The sequence below is a fragment of the Abramis brama genome (genome assembly GCF_963993115.1).
Source record: "Abramis brama genome assembly, chromosome: 18".
Taxonomy (NCBI): domain Eukaryota; kingdom Metazoa; phylum Chordata; class Actinopteri; order Cypriniformes; family Leuciscidae; genus Abramis; species Abramis brama.
Window position 1 is genome coordinate 23,053,065 of NC_139980.1, and position 15,642 is coordinate 23,068,706.

Consider the following 15,642-nt stretch of genomic DNA (forward strand, 5'->3'; position numbering starts at 1 on the left):
ACAAGGAACAAAGGAGTATTTGTATCGGCTATTTTTCATTTTTAGTAATCTATAACGACGACCTGAAGGCAGCATAGAAAACTCTGGGTATAGGAAGTGGTCACTCGTCACTATCTAGAATCACAGAGTGGACTCGACTCAAAACATTTCTGTTAAACAGAAGCTCAGAACTGTAAAACTTCTTTGTTCTCTACCTATGATCTTCCCACTGTTTGTGATTATTTTATTGAATGCATTTTTATTTCACACTTTGTTTCACACTAAGATTTCCAAACCAGCAGCTAATAGAAAAGAACAGCACCGGCTCTACATAAGACTTATAGAACAATTCCATCAATGTCTTGTCTCTATATTAAATTATCTTAATTTTCTAAGACAATATAGGTGCTGCTGTCCCTTTTTACACAAAGCCTCTGTGTTCACATGAAAATCTTTTATCAGTAATTGTCCCCAGATATTTATAACTTTCCACACATTCTACCTTTTCGCCCTTAATACTGTAATGCATTTTAATAAGTCCAATCATCTGGTTGTCATGAGAACAAATTGTCACTTACTGCTGCCCTCTGCTGTCTGGTTTAAATCATGCTATTATGTTACAAAACAATGGGTTACTTGCATAACCCTGGTTCTCTGATAGCAAAGTGAGGTGTCTCACTAGGTGTCGCCCCTTCCGCGTATTCCTCAGAAGCCCTATTACATTACGCCAGCCCCAATTGGCTGGCAGACATGACGTAGTGTCTGGGAGTGGCTACCCCACCCCTCAGTATAAGAGGAGCAACACTACGTCATTACAACGTTCAAAATTAATTATACAGAATTTTATCGCTTCCACTTAGCCACGCGAACCGGAATTATCCCGACAACGCTTTATCTGTAGATAGGTAAAGGGAGGGGAGGGAGGCCTTCACAGGGAAGAGCCTAGTTGACATTTCAGGACTGCACTTTCATTGCGTCCAAGCGCAGGTCCTTCATCAGATCTGGATACAGCCTGGATCCGGCGGACTGCGGTAAACATCGGGATAAACAGAGAGACTAATATTAGCGTAGATGCCATTCTTCTTATGATGTAACGAGTACATCAGGATTTATGGGAAGTGTTCCCGGTTCCGGCTGACCTAATCTATACAGCCTAACATTGAATTATAAAAGTCTATAATGTGTTATGTGTATGCTAGGTCAAAGAGATGTGTTTTTAGTCTAGCTTTGAACTGACAGAGTGTGTCTGCTTCCCGGACAATGTTAGGAAGACTGTTCCAAAGTTTTGGTGCTAAATAGGAAAAGGATCTACCGCCAGCAGTTGATTTTGATATTCTAGGTATTATCAACAGGCCGGAATTTTGAGATCGCAATAGACATAAAGGACTATAAGAGCTCGCTCAAGTACTGTGGAGCTAAACCATTTAGTGCTTTGTAAGTAATCAGCAATATTTTAAAATTTATACGATGTTTAATAGGGAGCCAATGCAGTGTTGATAGAACTGGGCTAATATGGTCATACTTCCTGGTTCTGGTAAGAACTCTAGCTGCTGCGTTTTGGACCAGCTGTAATTTGTTTATTAAGCGTGCAGGGCAACCACCCATAATAGCATTACAATAATCTAGCCTTGATGTCATGAACGCATGGACTAATTGTTCTGCATTTGTCAAAGAGAGCATATGACGTAATTTAGATATATTTTTAAGATGGAAAAATGCGGTTTTACAGATACTAGACACGTGACTTTCAATTGAAAGACTGGTATCAAAGAGAACACCCAGGTTCCTAACCGACGACGAAGACTTGACAGAGCAGCCATCAAGTGTAAGACCGTATTCTAGATTATTACGTGAGGAAGTTTTTTGTCCAATAATTAGAATCTCTGTTTTTTCAGAATTAAGTAGTAAATCAACATTGATTCCGTGTGATAATATTAGATCTAGGCTATGATTACGACAATGAGTAGGTCCTGACACATGTTGTCTAACTCCAATAGAGTTAAGAATGTCTTTAAATGCCAATCCCAATGCATCTTTTTCGTTATCTACATGTATATTAAAATCACCAACAATTATGACTTTATCTGCAACCAGTACTAACTCTGATAGAAAGTAATAAACAGGGATAAAGCAAAATTCTTTGATAAAGTCTGTATGGTGCCCTGGTGGCCTGTATACAGTAGTCAGCACAAATCTCAAACGTGATTTATCATTTACACTATATATTGCTATATTAAGCACCAACACTTCAAAAGAATTATATTTGAAACTAGACTTCTTAGTAATTCTAAAAATATTACTATAAATTACAGCAACACCTCCCCCTTTGCCTTTCAGACGAGGTTAATTTAAAGTAATGTAATCATTTGGTTTTAGCCAGGTTCTGTCAAACACAGCACATCTAGATTATAGTCTGTAATCATATCATTAACAATAAGTGCTTTTGAAGTAAGGGATCTAATATTCAGCAACCCAAGCTTTATCATTTGCTCATTTGTATTATATCTGTTTTTTATTTGTTGAACATCAATTAAATTTGTACCCTTAGATGGGTTTGGAAGTTTTTTGTATGTCCTAATTCGGGGAACAGACACAGTCTCTATATGATGATATCTAGGTGAAAGAGGCTCCATGTGATGGGATTTATCTGACCTTGGTGAGGTGAGACAGCTAGCAGACGGTCGGTTTAGCCAGTCTGTCTGCTTCCTGACCTGAGCCCCAGATTGTCATGTTTGAGCTCTAAGACTATGTGCCATATTACTAGAGAGAAGAGCAGCACCATCCCAGGAGGGATGAATACCATCTCTTTTCAACAGGTCAGGTCTGCCCCAAAAACTTTTCCAATTGTCTATGAATTCTATATTATTTTGCGGACACCACTTAGACAACCAGCCATTGAGTGAGGACAATCTACAGTATCTCATCACTCCTGCGAACAGGAAGGGGGCCAGAGCAAATTACAGTGCCTGACATCGTACTTGCGAGTTCACACACCTCTTTAACATTAATTTTGGTGATCTCAGACTGGCGGAGTCGAACATAATTTGTGCCGACGTGAATAATAATCTTAGAGAATTTTCGATTAGCATTAGCCAGCACTTTTAAATTTGCTTTGATGTCAGGCGCTCTGGCTCCCGGCAAACATGTGACTATGGTGGCTGGCATCGGGTGAATTTTCCCACCCTGTCCTCTGACAGTCACGCTCTGAAGGTAACCGAGTCCAGTGACAGCCCCAGATTTGTTATAGACTGTGCGGGAATCAAAACACTCTTTTCGGTGTTTAATTTTAAGCCCAGTTTCTGTATGTGTTCCAGAAGCATGATTGTGTGATCACTCACTTCTTGCTCTGACTGAGCTATCACCAACCAGTCGTCTATGTAAAGGCGGGCGTACACGGTGCGATTTTTGCTGTTTTACGAGCTTGCAGATGGTCGCGTGGAAATCGGTGATGCTCGCATGGTCGCGGCTTGCAGCGTGTGAGAGGAATTACGAGCCGAGCGGACCACGTTACGAGCACCTCCCGACCTCCCGATAATTTTTAAACATGTTTAAAAAATTCGCGGAGTCAGCCCGATTTTCACCAGTGTATAGGCTGTCCCCTATTGCCAAATCATACACAACCACACAGACTAGATCAATGGGGCTATACTCAGTGGCAGCAACCATACAGGCGTGCGCATACAGTCTCTCACACACACTCTCTCTCTCTCCTCTCTCTCTCTCTCTCTCTCTCTCTCTCTCTCTCTCTCTCTAAATTTATGTTGAAAGGAATGACTACTGTTCTCTGCTTTTCAACAAATCATTTGCACACACATTTCTGTAATTTTTCTATCTGAAGCTATAATTGCTTGCAACATTGAAAGCTCCGGTCTCTGTGTTTAGTGCGAAAGCTCACGTGATTGCCGCCGGCTCGGAATAAAATTCGTGCAGGACAGTCGTGCCGTGTACCAGCTGCTTTGACGCGATTATCAGTTTAACTGACTCATAACGTGTGCAATATCTCACGATCTCCCGAGTGTCCGAACTCACACCGTGTACGCCCGCCTTAAGTAGCGAAATGGTAGAACCAGGTATTCATATGTCACTCCAAGGAAAGCAAACCTCAGGAATTTCCTGTGTTTATGTGAAAATATGCATCTTTTAGGTCGATCGATGTAAATCAATCGCCCGGGCGCACCAGTTTTAGGAGTGTAGAATGAGTGAGCATTCTGAACTTGTATTTCCTTAAGTATTTGTTCAGTGTACGAAGATCTAATATGGGACGAAGGGCACAAGTTCCTTTCTTTGGGACGAGAAAGTATCTCGAGTAATTTCATCTTGAAGAACATGCTTTAACTCTCCCCGCACCTGAGAATGAATTATCCCTTTGAAATGCAGGGGGGAAGTGGCAAGCTGCAGTCTGTACCCGAATTGTATTGTCTTTAATACCCAGCGTGACTGTGTGCACTCTCGCCAATTGTTTATTCACTGTGTTTTGGTGCCATCGTGTGGCTGAGTCATGAACGAGTTTGTGGTCTGTACTGCGCATGCGTGGGCACAGTGTCAGGCACTGGGGACAGTGTGGAGTGGCTCATCACCTCTAAGGGATTGATAGCTCCCCGAGGTGATGTTATAATGTGTTCTATGAACATGCAACATTTTTTGGGGCATTATGTTTTGCAACATTCTCTGGGGGTACAGTGAAAACTTTATTGAATTTTGAACATGAAAAGTGCTTGTGACTAGTGGGTGGGTGTGCACCACTGCACCACTGTTCCTTTTCACCGCTCTGCTTCCCCTTGGCCCAACCGGGCGCTGTTTTCCCCATAGAACATCTGTGAACAGTGGAACTTGTGACTTGTTGAACCCTGAATGACTGAGGGTCGGGAGCTAGCAAACTGGGGGGCTGTTGACTCCCTTCCCTGGGGAAGACCCAGTCAAACTGTCTTCTTCTTCCTCCTCGCTCCCTGAAGATGGGTCTGAGGATGAGGAGCTGGCTGGACCATCTGAGCTGCTGCAGGTGGATAGTTCTTCCTAGGCCAGGCAGATCTCTGTTCCTGTACTCCGCTCTGACCCATTGCACTCACGTTAGGTCTCTGCCATTTCGGAATGCGAAAGTTGGGGGGTGGGCGGGCCATAGCTTGTGCGAAGGTTTGTTGTCGTGGCAGAGGTGGTGCAGTCTGCATCTTTCTCGGTATACAGAGTTGCAAGGCCTCGTCATCCCTCTTTTTTTCTTCGCATTTCTTTTGCATCAGTGTCAAAGCTGAGCCAAAAATGCCCTCTGCAACAACCGGTGTGTCCAAGATGGCTTCTTTTTCCCTGTCAAAGAGATTAGCCAGATTAAACCATCGTCCTCTCTCTTGGATAACCATTGTGGCCATGGCTTTCCCAGCGGCTTGAACCGCGCATCTCTGAAGACGCTGACAATACAGACCTCTTCCCGGTGTGTCTAACCTGGCATGGTAGACACTTCGTCCTGCAGCTCCGCTTGGTATGTGGTCAGCAGAGAGATCGCATTCATAGCCCTGACAGTGAGCGCGACTGCTTTATAAGCGTGTTCCGTCATGCTCGACTGGAAACGGCCAGCTTTAGATGGCAAGGTCGTATTTGCAGCCGCCGTGCGCTTCGGTTGCAAGTGCGCGGCAACTAATGGCTTCATGGGGGGCATTCGGAGAAGGCCTTCCTTTTCCATACCCTCCACATCGAGAACGGAGCCACCCTGCACTGGCATCTTGCTGGTAAACGGCTTGTCCTTCCACGTAACCGTGACCTCCTCCAGGAGCTCTGGGAAAACAGGAAGGAGCTGTCGTGCTGCCCATTTTGCACTCGGCAGCCTCTTGCCCTCATAGCAAGACTTTGCAGTCTCTGCTACCACAGTCGGCCATGGAATATTTAGTTTCACATCTTGCAGATCAACACTGACAAACGGGGAGGATGGTGCCCCGCCCGCCTCTTCCGTGGATCCCGCCGCAGCGAGGAGTTGTGCCGGGTGCGCAGGGGGGAGGAATGGAGAGTCCTCAAAGTCTTCTTCTTCATCAGAGAGAAGGAAGTCCGATTGCCCCTCTTCCTCGAAATCAAGCGCGTCCTCTTCCTCGTCTGTGCTGAGCAGACTGGGCAGAGGCATGCACATCGAGCTGCTCACTCCAGGATTGAGCTGCCATGGCGGGCAGCTCTACAGGAATGGATACCTGCGGAGTGGCAGCTGGCGTGGGGCTAGGTGTCATAAGGGGATCCTGGCCCGACAGGCTATCTTGGCGTGCTAGCCTGCGACGAAGGCTCTTCATGGTGAAGCGTGCGCAGTGTTCACATGAGCCGGGGTTCTCGTTCGCCATTTGAGCATGTTTCAGCCCGAGACAGGCAGAGCAGACCTGGTGTGTGTCCTTGCATGAAATTTTGTTCCCGCATGAACAGAGTCGCACAGAATCTCCCTCACTAGCCGGGATAGTCTGCATTGCTGCAGCCATCGTAGTGTCAGACAATCCTTGCAATCGGCTGGAATGCGAATCAAAGGAGCCAGGCTGGTGGCCAGTAATTCGTCCAGAAGTTAGCTGAAAAGTTTGTAGGCTTCTGGTGTGAAGCAAGAAGAGGTTTTTGAATGTCATAATGACGTAGTGTTGCTCCTCTTATACTGAGGGGTGGGGTAGCCACTCCCAGACATTACATCATGTCTGCCAGCCAAATGGGGCTGGCATAATGTAATAGGGCTTCTGAGGAATATGCGGAAGGGGCGTATCCCATAGTGAGACACCGAAACGTATGCTTGAAAGAGAACTCTAGCACTGCAGAGGCGAGAACTGAGTGAGTCTCGTGCTGAACACTGAAGAGATGATAAGAAAGAATAAAGACAGACATGCAGGAACAAACCAAAAACTCCTTCTAACACATTTATTAGCCTAGGATTCAAAGTCAGATTATTGATGTGAACAAACTTGGAAAGAGGCCTGAATCTTTTTTTGCGATGGTTTTCAATTTCAGGTAAGAAAAAGTACAAATTTTTAGGTTGTTAATAGAACTTAAAATTAACACTTTTTTCCCTTTTGTTATTGATATATTTCAACATCAAGCTGCAACATTTGATGAAATTAAATATTGAGATGAAATATTGAAGGAGGCTTGAATCGTTCTTCAATTTCAAATTAAGTTACACAAATACAAGATAGGCTACAATAAGTAGCTACAAATGATGTGAGGATTTATGTAAATGCACTTTGATTTTCATGTGACAAAATACCAGACATTTTAGACATCATATTGTTTTTTTTTTGTTTTTTTCTATTGAAACAATAGTTTGAGTTAAGGTGGAAAGAGGCCTGAATTTTTATTGCAATGGTTTTCAATTTCAGGTAAGAAAAAGTATCTATTTTTAGGTTGTTAAAATAACTAATAATTAACAATATTTTGCCCTTTCATTATTGATATATTTCAACATCAAACTGCAAAATTTGGTGAAATGCAGGAGATAAAATATAGAAGGAGGATTGAATCTTTCTTCATTGTCAAGTACAGATGTGAGGAATTGTGCAAATGAATGCACTTTGATTCTCATATGATAAAATAACCAAAATATGACTTTTTTTTTTTTTTAGTTGTGCAGTGTGCACTCAATATGACTTATAATTAACACTATTGTTTTTTTGTTGTTGTTTTTTGTGTGTGTGTTGAAACAACAAACTGCAGCATTTAAATGAAGGTGAAAAGATGCCTGAACCTTTCTTGTGATGATTTAAAATTTCAGGTATGAAAAGTACCTATTTTTAAGTTATTAATTGTCACTATTATGTTCAGTTTGTCACAGTAGTCATTAGTCACAGGTTTTCCTTTGTTCAGTTTTCCCGCCACTCCTTTGTTACCATGGTCACCGTCATTATTAGTTCATTTGTACCAGCTGTGTTCTGTTAATCATCTCGTTTATGTTTGTTACTTAAGTTGTGCCCTTGCCTTCATTTGCTGTTTAAAGTTTAAAGTAACTGTTTTTCCCCCTATTTAGCAGGGTTGCAAGAAGAGAGCATTTGAAGCGCAGTAGGATCCACAGAAGCTTATCCATGAAGACCTGCTTTGCATCCTTGATGTTACTGGGCTGCCCAGAACATAACTACAAGTGGGCCATTCAGGAAACAGCAAGGATTGTTACTGTACTGCCCCACGTGGGCCAGTATCTCCATCTTATGGTGTGTTGTGACCAGGATGAAAAAATTAAAATACATAGTGTTCAGTTATCATATTGTTTGCAATTTTATTGCTATTTTACACTGATCAGCCACAACATTAAAACCACTGACAGGTGAAGTAAATAACATTAGCTACATTTACTTTTTGTTTCAGTCAGAATAAAATGATTCTGATTGATGAATCTAAACCGTGTTTACATTTGGATTCTTACCTTGCCTTGTCCCTGCTCAAACGTCACAATGTTCATGTTGTTAAAAATAATAATAATAGTAAGACAGAGTATGTGACATATTTGTTGTCAACTATACTGAGCTTGAAATTCAACTGAATCATATGAAATTCAAGGTAAACATTTAATACAAAGACTTCAATTAATAGTCCCAACTAATAATCAACTTAAAACAAAAACTGTTGACTCTGAAGCCCACTGTATCATGGTATTTATGCAAAATAGCCTCAGTCATCCCTGAAAGCATAAGTAATATGATTAATATTAATAATATTGTTACGCTCAGGCTGAGAAACAATGACCAGAACTGAGGTAAAACTCAAACTGGTATGTTAATTTGCAGATATGGCAGGAACACAATGCATAAAAAGGTAAATGATGATACTTGAGATTATTAGCAGATGAGATAGACTTGAATTGTTAACCTTAGGGTCTTTGGCTTACAAAACTGTTGGAGCACAAACACAAGGGAATGACTGGAAGATGACTTGGATGACACGATGACTGGAAGATAACTTGGATGACTGGAGATTGATTTGGATGATGTAACAGTAGTAGTTTGCAAGGTAACCAGGAACATTAAACAGGTAAGTAGCAGGGCAAGCAGTCTGTAGCATCAGATAAGGTCAGGCCAGACCAGGTGTGTGTGGTTAGGTGTCAGGGAGGATGATGGAAAATGCAGTCCATGACATTTATCCTCCCTCATGTATGGCGGATCTTGAAGCAGTGACAGGAGAAAGACAACAGAACAGTCCAAGGGAGGAGCAAGGTAGGACATGAAGGAGTGAGTGGCTATAGTGTGATGCAGAGCAGTGCCAAGATTAAGGCCTACGGCAGAACCAATGGAGGCAAGAGCCAAGGTGGAGCCAGGAGCCTGCCCAACTGAGGTAGAGCCGATAGAGGTAGAGACCCCGGCAGAGCCGAGAAGCTGATCCAGGGTGACATTGATGGACTGGTGGGGCGAGGTGAAACCACAGGCTCACAGGACCAAGGTGGAGACAGGGGTTTTGCAGACCGGGGTGGAACCAGTGGGAGTGAGGACAACAGTGGAGCCTGAAGTGGTGGAGGGATGAGGCGTAGCCAGAGGACCAGAATGACAAAGGTGAAGCCAGAGGGATGAGGGAGCCTGGCGGAGCCTGAGGGATGACGGACCAGTCAAGCAGAGAGAGCCATGGTGGAGTCAATGGGTCGGAGGGCCGAGGTGGAGTCTGGGGCTTGGAGGCTAGAGGTGGAGCTGAGGGATCCACACACCAAGGCAGAGCTGACATCTGGTTAGTCCAAGGTGGATCCGAGCAGCACATTGGAACCACTGGATGAACCGAGAGGCTGAAGGGAGACAGGTGAGGCCAAGGAATTGGCTGTCTTTGGCACCGGAGGAGGGAGAGGGAAGCTGGGCAGGACCATCCCCAATGAAGCAGAATTGGAGATGGGCTTGATCATCGACGACTTGGAGCTGGGCAGAGCCCAGGTTAAGAAAACGATGGGACTGGATGGGACCAATGGTGGCAACAAGGTTGAAATGTAGCAGGGAATTATTGTATTGAGGAGATTATTGTCCATGAGGAGATACAGACTTGATGAGGGGTATGAGGATGAGAGTAAGGCAAGGCCAGGGAGGAGTTCCAAGGCAAGTGGGGTCACCGAAACGAGGATAACTGTTGACTAGATGATGGTGGGAGTGGGCTGGGGAGGGCTGAGTGGTGATGTCCTCATCTTCTATATCTCCAACCGTGAATGGGGAGCCACACAGCCACAGTGCATAATCCAAGTGCTGTCCCAGCGTGCAGGTGCCAGGTGGTAGCTCCAACTGGTAGTAGTCGAAACAGGTGGTCATCCAGCCCACTCCAAAAACAGGTCTTTAGATTGCTGTTGCTACAGGACACCAGCTACAGGAGCTCAAAGAACTCCTTCACATGACGGCCATTTTGTGAAAGGGAGAGGAGAAGATCTTAGAGGGAATGATTGGAAAATCCTGCTGTGCTTATCTTGTTGCGTGTCACACTCAGGCTGTTAACTCTAAATACGTTAACTCAACAATAAGTAAATCAACTTCACCAGCTAATTACTCTTCGACAGCAATGCCATAGAAATATACAGAGCTACTGCAAAAACGGAAGTTCAAACTCAAAATTCTAAAGATGGCTGCACGCTTGTTTATTTGGTGCATAAGGTCTATAGGAGTATCACACAAGAAAGTGTGCTATTTTTCTTAACATCAACACAATGTCAAATGTACCCCCGACGAAGACCTACAAGGCTCAATTCCTGCGCTCTCCTGCTCAGAGCAGCAAATCAGCCATACAGAGCACAGAAACATTCCAGTCGCTCACTCATTCACATGATGTATGCAGTCTCCTGTATTGAAGCAGCGGTCAGGGTGTACAGAGTGCAGAGAAGCTCTAATAGCTCACTCATTCACACGGTAAAAACAGACCGCATAGCAACATTAGTTGATAGTGATATCCCACATAGCAACAAAATAACTACAACTGACTTCAGCCACAGCCTTAGATGAAATCAACTGAAGAGAAAAGAAGACATTAAATCTCTCAAGATTTTAGCAGAGAAGGATTAAATAACTCCACAGACAGCATTACCAGCAAAAAAATAAAAATAATTTATTGAGAATTAACAGGGGTTTAACTCTAATGTGTTTCATTTGAAGTCACCACAACAGTGATTAGTGTTTCCATTAGTTGGGCTCTTAACACTTATTATATATTTTGTCTTTTTTGGCCACTGTGACAGTGTGTTTGTCAAACACATTTGCAGCAGCAAAAAAAGCTAAAGTGAAACGAGATCAGGTGATGATGATTACCTGTTGATGGTTTTACAATCATCATGGAATAGACTGATTCACTGATGTCTTTTGAATCTAACAATTGTGTTGTACCATTAATATATTCACATCACAAACCCTGTGTAACTGCAGCATGAGATCCAGCAATATTATAAAAATCAGTTAGAAGATTTTAACAAACATGAGCACGAAAAGGTAATCTACGATGACACACACTAGTCGATCGGCCCTTTCGAAGCAGTGTCCGCAAAACCACTATGGCAAACCCATTCATATAATGGGCGAGTGGGATTTTTATAGAAAGGTCCCAGGGGCCCCGAATTCTGCACAGTGACCCTTGGGCCCGCCACAAGCGACATACCGAAAGTGCCAAGCTCTTGAGCAAAGGCAAAACTTTTTCAGCCTCTAACCGGGACCCCCCGATCGACGTACCGAAAATAATTTTTTATCATTTTTGATCCATCTCTCTGTCTGCCATTGAAGTCAATGGCAGACACATGGAAAAAGGCCCGTTTTCAGCCGAAAACTCATCCGGACTTGAAACGCTTGGCAAGCGGCTAGGGCCCTCAAACTCTGGGGCCCCACTCAAGGGCCCTAGACGGAACTCGACGAGTTTCGGGGTCCTACGACCTTCCGTCTCCTTTGACCCCTGTCAGCTTATGACATTTTTTTAATGGTGCCTCATTAGTTTTAAATACTAAAAACGTGTATTAAACCACCTCAACTGTACTAAGCACACTCAACTGGACACATAGGAGCTAAAAAACATTTAAATAAATACAAGTTAATACGTTTCTGTTCCTTTGTCATTTCTATTGAAAATCAGACACCAAATATCAAAACTAGAACTAAAACTAACTACTGTAAGCTTTCACATGAAATATATACCGAAAGCGCCGGGCTCTAGACCGAAGGCAAATTTTTTTAGCCTCTTTGCATAATCTCTCCCTCAAGGCTATTTCACTCTCACACTGAAAGAGCCTTTCAGGCCTTTAAATGATTTTATGGTGGGGGAGGGGCTCTTTTTTCTGGAAGGTCGTAGAGTTTCACGCTTCGGGGCCGTGCGTCGGGGGCCCCTGGAGAGTCAGAATCTCAAATCTCAAGGTGCCAAGAGCCTCCTTCTCCATATGGGGGCCGTCCCACGCTCCGTTTACAGGCATAATGGTTTCACGGACATGCGGTCCTTTTTTGGCCTTTCGGCCCCTGAACTAAGTGGTAGGGCCACCAAATTTTTCCGCCGTGACGAGACGGAAAATGGTGCCCCCTAGTTGATCGGCCCCTTTGACCCCATTTTTCAAAGACATCCCACTTTCACATTAAACTATTCTTTTAATTCTTAAAGTCCAGGTGTAGTCCTAATTCGACCTAGAGGCGTCGAATGCTTGTTCGTGGGGCCCTCGGTTACAACATCCAACATCAACTTCCGGGTGAACGCTGGTGCTATTAGCTGCCACTGCTCAGGGAGGGAATTTTAAAACTTTTAGTACTTCTAAATCTTCCTGCACTTATGAATGCATGAATACATCTATGAACTGTTTTAAACCATTTTAAGGAGTCACTTTGACCTTTGTATCCACGCTGATTCGGCGGGTTTGTACGCTGGTTGATCTACGTGTTGATACTTTCTGCGGTTGCTGGTTTGCCTGCCGGTTACTGACTGTTCTTCGTGGTACCTCTGGTACGGGGATCAACTATGAAGATCACTGAGCTACTGGTGTGGATGAACTACATCTGGGTCGTTCTTTCTGCTGTATACCATTCTGTGGCATGGACGATGCTCCAGTATTCGGCGGCAGAACTTACTCAGCTCCGTTTGCGTTCTTTTAATCTTTCGTCAGCTACACATCTTGCCTTGGATATTGTGTACATACCACGTCGGAAATATATACATTGCGGGTCTTGGCGGAGTTATAACATTGATGGCTCATGTCAAATATGGTCCTTTTGGTCATCTAAACCTCACTTGCCTAGGAGGCTCACACGGACTGTTGATTACAGTGTATTAACCAACCTGGCCAGATCGGTTGGCAACGATTCTGATAAAAACAATTTTTCCTTTGGATTACTTAATATATGATCACTTTCCACTAAAGGACCTCTGGTGTACGATCTACTGTCTGACCGTGAGTTTGACTTTCTCTGTCTAACTGAGACATGGCAGAAACCAGATGACTTTTTTCATCTAAACCAGTCTGTTCCCCCAGTATATAGTTATGTTTGTAAATCCTGTGATACGGGACGGGGAGGGGGGCTAGCAATACTTTATAAAGATAAATTGAAAGTATCTCAGTTAACTTTGTCTTCATATTCTTCTTTTGAATCAATTGCCTTAAAAATTAATGGTGCGATTCCTACCATCCTCACAACTATTTAGCCCTCCCAAGAACAATAATGCCTTTTTAACTGAACTATCTGAACTTTTGACTTATCTATGTTCCATGTCTCCAAATGTAATCATTCTGGGTGATTTTAACATTCATATAGATAATGTCAGTAACGCAATTACAAATTAATTTTTATCATATGCTTTGGCATGCAACAATTTAACACACTACCCACTCATAATAAGAGGCATACTCTTGATCTTGTTTGCTGTTCTGGTATAACACCTTATAATTGTACTGTTTCTGATCTGTCCATATCAGATCACCTGCTGGTGTCCTTTTGTGCCAAACTGGCAGTTTTTAAGGTAAACCCGTGTCGTCCGATCACATTTCGGAATATTAAGAACATTGATGTGCCTACTCTTGCTGATGAACTTGCCATCTTCTCCAGTAAATCTGATTTCTCTACTGTTGATGAACTGGTTACATTCTACAATGATGGACTGAACATGATTTTAGATGAATTCGCACCTGTGAAAACTCGAACTGTTCCATTTGTACATTCAGCTCCTTGGTTTACACCTGAACTGTGTGAACTTAAAACTAAAGGCCGTAGGTTAGAGTGGTTGTACGTCAGGTCTGGCCTTACTGTTCATAAAGAAATGTATGCTGAACATATTCAAAATTATAAAAATGCACCGTCCAAGGCTAAATCTGATTACTACTCCAACATAATTGAAGTTAGCAATGGGAACTCCAGGTCTATGTTCTTGGTGGTAAACAATATTCTGCAATCACCTGATTCTTTGCCATCTGATATGTATTCCACTGACTTATGTGATCGCTTTTTGACTTTTTTTGCATCTAAGGTTGAAAATGTACATCAGCAATTACTTACTGGTACTCTCCACAATGACTCCTGTCAGTCTATCACTCACACACCTCCCCACTCTGTTTTCTCTACCTTTACACTACCAACTACTTCAGAGATAGTGGGTCTGATAGGTAAATCTAAATCTTCGACTTGTCAGTTAGACCCTCCACCAACTCCTTTAGTGAAAGCTTGTTTACCAGCCCTGTTGCCATTGATTACTAAAATTGTTCACGCTTCACTTGTTTCTGGTTCTGTATCTCCATCTCTTAAATCTGCTATTATTACTCCCATACTTAAGAAACCAGGGGGTGATCCATTTAATTTTGATAATTTTCGTCCAATTTCAAATTTACCATTTATCTCTAAGGTAGTGGAAAAGTGTTTTGCAATTCAAATTCATGAACATCTTTCCAATAATAACTTGTATGAACAATTCCAATCTGGTTTCCGTCCCCACCATAGCACTGAGCAGAATAACCAATGATCTACTGTTGGCAGCTGGGCTCTAGGCTTTTAACCATACTTGTACTTCTTGACTTGAGCGCTACCTTTGATACTGTCTCACATAAGATAAATGGACTGCATTTATATAGCGCTTTCACAGACCTATGGCCACCAAAGCGCTTTACATAGCCTCACATTCACCCACTCATACACCAACGGCGGTGTCAGCCATGCAAGGCGCCACCCAGCTCGTCGGGAGCAGCTGGGGTTAGGTGTCTTGCTCATGGACACCTCGACACTTGGTCAGGTGGAACCGGGGATTGAACCACCAACCTTTCGGTTTGTAGACAATCTACATGAACCACTGAGCCACTGCCGCCCCCTACTTCTTGACAGGTTAGCTTCTATTGGTATTACTAGCACTGGTCTGTCTTGGTTTAGGTCATATCTATGAATGCATGATTCAGCGTCAGTGCAGTTAGCGTATTCAATTCAAAGGTTTTTCGATCAAGAACATCTACAGTCACCACTGGTGTTCCCCAGGGTTCTGTTTTGGGCCAGCTTCTTTTCATTATTTATATGCTCCCTCTTGGTTATATATTGAGGAAATGTGTATTAATTTTCACTGTTATGCAGATGACACCCAACTTTACTTGTCTGCCAAACCCACTGGTTCTTTTCCTCCACCATCTTTGCCCAGCTGTTTAGCTGAAATTAAAGATTGGCTTTCAGCTAACTTCTTGAAGTAAAAATGGCAACAAAACGGAGGCTTTGCTTGTTGGCACTAGATCTGTTATGTCTAAATCTAATTGTTTTTCTTTGTACATTGACAATACTGCAATCT